Source organism: Oryctolagus cuniculus, chromosome 11 (genome assembly GCF_051225735.1).
Source record: "Oryctolagus cuniculus isolate XC-2025 breed Fujian yellow rabbit chromosome 11, ASM5122573v1, whole genome shotgun sequence".
NCBI classification, from domain to species: domain Eukaryota; kingdom Metazoa; phylum Chordata; class Mammalia; order Lagomorpha; family Leporidae; genus Oryctolagus; species Oryctolagus cuniculus.
In genome coordinates, this window is record NC_142877.1 from 38,537,996 (window position 1) to 38,544,122 (window position 6,127).

Genomic DNA, 6,127 nt, shown 5'->3' on the forward strand with positions numbered 1-6,127 from the left:
TTAGCCTTCTGGTCCTGTTTTCCACAGCCTGCCCCTCCACTGATCCTCTCCTGTACTGTCTGACCCTGTGGAAGAAAAGTTCTCAAGGTGGCCTCCATGGTCCAGTCCTCTGGCTTCTCCATCCTTTGTGATTAGGCTCAATGGAGGTTCCATCCCTCGAACTTCTATCACTGGGGGTCTGGCTCTGGGCTGGTTTAGCCTTTCTGAAATCTGGGCCACCATGCTCTGGCCCTGCTACAGTCCTATCCCAGATGATATGGTCCTCTGAGAGCCCCACCCCTTGGGGCCTGGCTGTTTGGCAGTCAGAGTCCTGGTGGCTGAGCCACCTGGGGGCTTGTCCTCAATATTGGGTCCTCACAGAGTACAGGCAGCTGTGTCCTGGCCTTCCTGGAACAGTGACCTCTAGGTCTGAGGGCTCCAGGAGTCTGGTCCTCCAGGAGTTGCACCTGCTACAGGCAGGTCCCTTCAAGTGCCTGTCCTCCACGGTCTGGCCCTTTGATGACCCTGGGCCCTCTAGGCTGGCTGTCTAGTGGCATAGGCAGCTGTGGGCCAGCACTCCTGTAACATGGTTCTCTACTCTCAGCCCCAGCGGGTTTCTTTCTGTAGCAGCCAGACTTTCTGGGGAGTTGTGGCATTAAGATTCCACCCCCTGGCAGGAGTCATCTGCGTGGGTTAGCTCTGTGGTGGTCCTGTCTCTGTAGGACTGGTCCTCTAGTGATAGACTTGGTTGTGACCAGATCCACCCACAGGCCTGGCCCCCATGGTCTGTGCACATCCTGGGCTTGCCTGGCCTGCCTCTGGGGAGCTCAGTGTTTGTTTGAGTATTAAGTACTCCTTCAGCTATTGATGGCTTGTTGAATCCAAAGCAGTTCCATGGCCACGTGGCTGCGGTGAGACTGAAGCTCTGGCAGACCTGGGGCAATCCAGGACCCATGGCTTCTGGGTTCTCCACTCTTGATGTGTTCCTGGTCTCCCTTTGCTTGGGTTTTCTGCTCTGCTCAGCCTGAAGCTGGGGGCTGTCATCTGCTGAAAAGACTTCCGGGTTTGCTGGGCTCTCTCCTGGCTTCTTCTCCCAGATGGCCTGTCTCTCAGGCTCTTCACAAGGAAGAGGCTCCGGCAGCTGTTGCTTTGCATTTGATACCCTGTCTCCTGCTTTCCTGCCCCCATTGGATTTTGCCTTCTGAGAAATCAGAGAGGTTTGAGAGTCCCAGGGCTAACCGTTCATGTACCTGGGCACCATGACCTAGCAAACAAGCTGGTGAGGAGTAGGGACTGGGGTGTCAGGAGGTGAGGCTGTGACCAGTGTCAGCAGGAAGAGTCAGTTGTACCTCTGGGAGAAACCTCTGCCTGGGAATCCAGTCCACTGAAGCAGACCCAGGTCACCCTCGATCTCTCCTACAATGGCCTCATTCTCAGTTCACACCTCTGGAATTGACCAAGAAGCCCCGGATGCAGGCCTATAACACTGACACTTTCCAAAGCAACAGTTCCTGCTCCAGCTGGACTCCAATGACCTCACCAGACCATGGCATGCCTCACAAATGACATTTTTTTACAAAATTAGAAAATGCAATCCTAAAACTCATAGGGAATCACAAAAAAAAAAAAATAGCTGAAGTGATCTTGAACAAAAAAACTCAAGGTGGAGGCATCACAATACCTGACTTCAAAGCATAATACAAAGCTATAGTCATTAAAACAGCATGGTACTGTAATAAAAAACCGATAAAAGGCCGGCACCGCAGCTCACTAGACTAATCCTCCACCTGCGGCACCGGCACCCGGGGTTCTAGTCCCGGTTGGGGCACCAGATTGTCCCGGTTGCCCCTCTTCCAGTTCAGCTCTCTGCTATGGCCCAGGAGTGCAGTGGAGGATGGCCCAAGTGCTTGGGCCCCGCACCCGCATGGGAGACCAGGAGGAAGCACCTGGCTCCTGGCTTCGGATCAGCGCAGCGCACCGGCTATAGTAGCCATTTGGGGGGTGAACCAACAGAAAAAGGAAAACCTTTCTCTCTGTCTCTCTCTCTCTCTCACACTAACTCTGCCTGTCCAAAACACACACACACACACACACACACACACACAAAACAAAAACTGATACACTGATCAATGGAACAGAATAGAGAGCTCAGAAATTAATCCACATAAATACAGCCAGCTGATTTTGACAAAAATGCTCAGACTATACCATGGACTAATGATAATTTCTTCAACAAATGGCGCTGGCAAAACTGGATGTTTATATGTAGAAGAATGAAATTAGATCCATACTACTCACCATATACAAAAATCAACTCAAGATGGACCAAAGACCTAAATTTAAGACCTGAGACTATGAAGTTGCTGGAAGAAAATGTAGGACAAACACTCTAAGACACTAGTATAGGGAATGACCTTTCAGACAAGACCACCAAAGCACAGGCCACAAAAGCAAAACTAAGCAAATGGGACTATGTCAAACTCAGAAGATTTTGCACAGCAAAGGAAATGATCCATAGAGTAAACAGACATCCAATGGAGTGGCAAAGAATATTTGCAAACCACCTATCTGACAAAGGATTAATAACCTGAATATATCAGCAACTTAAAAAACTCAACAACAACAACAAAACACCAATCCAGTTGATAAATGGACAAAAGACTTCATTAGACAGTTCTCAAAAGAAGAAATACAAATGACCAACAAATACATGAAAAAATGCTCAATATCACTAAACATCAGGGAAATGCAAATTACACCACAATGAGATATCACCGCATCCCTGTCAGAATGACTAAAATCCAAAACACAGGGAGCAACAAATGCTGGCGAGGATGTGGACAAAGGTGAGCACCTATACACTGTTGGTGGGAATGTCGATTAGTGCAGACAGTGTGGAAAATAGTGTGGATGGGCCAGTGCTCTGGAGTAGCAGGTAAAACCGTGGCCTGCAGCACTGTCATTCCATATGGGTACCAGTTTGAGCCCCGGCTGCTCTACTTCCAGTCCGGCTCCCTGCTAATGCCCCTGAAAAGCAGTGGAAGATGACCCAAGCCCTTGGGCCCCTGCACCCACTTGAAAGACCTGAATGAAGCTCTCCACTTAGGCCTGGTCCAATCCCGATGATTGCAGCCATTTGGGGAGCGAACCAGCAGATGGAAGGTTTCTCTCTCTCTTTCTATGTGACTCTGCCTCTCGTTCTCTCTAACTCTTTCAAATAAATGAATGAATAAATAAATAAATCCTTTTTTTTCTTAAAGTAAAGAGTGTGCCGGCGCCGCGGCTCACTAGGCTAATCCTCCGCCTGCGGCGCCGGCACACCGGGTTCTAGTCCCAGTCGGGGCGCCAGATTCTGTCCCAGTTGCCCCTCTTCCAGGCCAGCTCTCTGCTGTGGCCAGGGAGTGCAGTGGAGGATGGCCCAAGTCCTTGGGCCCTGCACCCCATGGGAGATCAGGAGAAGTACCTGGCTCCTGCCATCAGATCAGCGCGGTGTGCCGGCCGCAGCACGCCAGCCGCGGCGGCCATTGGAGGGTGAACCAAAGGCAAAGGAAGACCTTTCTCTCTGTCTCTCTCTCTCACTGTCCACTCTGCCTGTCAAAAAAAAAAAAAAAAAGAGAGAGTGTGGAGATTTCTTTAAAAACTAGAAATAGACTTGCTATATGATTCAGCAATCCCACTACTGGGTATATACTCAAAAGACATGAGCATGTTCTATCAAAGAAATACCTGCACCACTATGTTTATAGCAGCAGTATTTACAATAGCCAAAATTTGGAATCAATGAAGGTGTCCGTCATCAGATGGATGGATAAGGAAAATGTGGTATATATACACCTTGGAATATTATTCAACTATAAAAAAGAATGAGTTTCTACCATTAGCACCAAAATGGACACAAGTAGAGGACATAATTTTGAATGAAATAAGCCAGACTCAGAAAGACAAATATGACATGTTCTCCCTTATAAGTGGGAGCTAAAACTTAAAAAACAGAAAGAAGAAATGTCTGTGTCTATCAGTACTGATACAATATAGTTTTGTAAAACTTTATTTTATACCTTTATTAAACCAGTGGTTAAGAATGTTAGACTAGGAACTGGCACCATGGCTTAGCAGGTAAAGCTGTGGCCTGCAGCACCAGCATCCTATATGGGTGCTGGTTGGAGTCCTGGCTGCTCCACTTCCAATTCTGCTTCCTGCTAATGTGCCTAGGAAACCAGTAGAAGATGGCCCAAGTGCTTGGGCCCCTGCACCCAGTTGGGAGACCTGGAAGAAGCTCCTGGCTCCTGGCTCTTGGCTTCAGATCATCCCAACTCTGGCCAGTGGCTAGAAAATATCTCTTCTTTTCTCTCTCTCTCTCTCCCTCTACCTCTCTTTCTCTGTAACTCTGACTTTCAAATAAAAAAATAAATGATTTTTTTAAAAGAGAATACATTAAAATACTTTTAAAAAGTTATGTTATACTACTATAGTTTTAATGATCTGTGATTACTCTAAAATTTACTGTATGTGGGTAAAATGGCCATTTTTCCATTCAATTATTGTTTATAGCCATTGTCTAGATAACCACTAAACTAGGGTCTTTAGCTTTTTACTTGTTAAACTTCTTAGTTGGTGAAGTATTAAGCCTTTTTACTGTAATGTAAATGTAAAACATATATCTTTGGGCTGGTGTTATGGTTTAGTCAGTAAACCACAGCCTGTAGCACTGGCATCCCATTTGGGCACCTGTTCCAGTCCTGGCTGCTCTACATCCAACTCAGCTACCCACTGATGCACCTGGGAAAACAGCAGAAGATGACTCAAGTCCTTGGCTGCTGCACCCAGGTGGGAGCCCTGGAAGAAACCTGTGGCTCCTGGCTTCATACTGGCCCAGCCCTGGCTAGTCCTGGTCATTGCAGGCATTTGGGGAGTGAACCAGGGGATGGAAGATATCTTTCTCCCTTTGTCTCTCCTTCTTCCTTTCTCTCTCTCTCTCTCTCTCTCTCTCTCTTCCCTTCCCCCTTTCTACTCTACCTTTCAAATAAGTAAAATAAAGCTTTTAAAAAAATAAGTTAATATGTTATCTCAAACACTAAAAAAGGGGGGTATTTTATAAGAGTCATAGAACAACTTTGAATATTATTCTTTTTTATGATGCTCATTTTGCACATAAGACTCAATATATTTTTCAATATGCTGGCCAGAGCGACTAACTGCTAATGATTTTAGGAGCAGCATTACTCTTTCTATAGAAACTGAGTAGCTTGTTGTCAGTGTTCTTGCTTGGCTTGAAAGGAGGAAAGGAAGGAAGGAAGGAAGGAAGGAAGGAAGGAAGGAAGGAAGGAAGGAAGGAAGGAAGGAAGGAGGGAGGGAGGGAGGGAGGGAGGGAGGGAGGGAGGGAGGGAGGGAAGGAAGGAAGGAAGGAAGGAAGGAAGGAAGGAAGGAAGGAAGGAAGAGAGGGAGGGAGGGAGGGAGGGAGAGAGGGAAATGGATGAGCTGTTGTGTCAGTTTTTACTGCACAATTAAAGTGTGCTTTAGAAGCTGAATATAAGTAACTGCACCTACAGTGTCTGAGTTCTGAGTTTTACATCCAAATCCTTTACCAGAGCCCTTCAAACCATGGGCAGCATTGGGATGTTTAGCAAGTGAATTGGTTTTCAGCACCTTGAGACCTGGAAATACACCCAGGCCCCCAGGGAAGCTGGACACAGAGGACATTGCTATGGTAGCCTGACGTCCCTAATGGGAAACAGATGATCCCAGCTGTCGCCTGCCATCAGCCTGCTCACCAAATATTTTCAGCCCTGGCTCTTTCTGCACCCATCCAGCTGTATAAACACACTTTCATCGTCAAGCTTGCCTGTGCGAGCAGCCAACAAACCTGTCTTCTTTTCAATTAGGAGAGCCTGCCTGTGTTGGTTCCAAGTTTTAACTGATTAGAATAACAATTAAACAAAGGTGAATTTTTTTCCTTTCCCTTTCCTTTGTAATTTTATTTATTTATTTATTAGATTTATTTATTTATTTGAAGGTGGAGTTAGAGAGAGGAAGAGACAGAGAGATCTTCCATCTGCTGGTTAATTCCCCAAAAGACAGAAACGGCCAGCACAGGGCCCATCTGAAGCAAGAGCCAGGAGCTTCTTCCAGGTCTCCCACTTGGGTGTAC

The 6,127-nt window shown here is 46.7% G+C and overlaps 1 pseudogene; it reads right to left on the reverse strand.

The window, feature by feature from the left end:
- Positions 1-5,679, reverse strand: LOC100349139 (IQ domain-containing protein C-like; annotated as a pseudogene).
- Between the last annotated feature and the right edge of the window lie 448 nt (positions 5,680-6,127).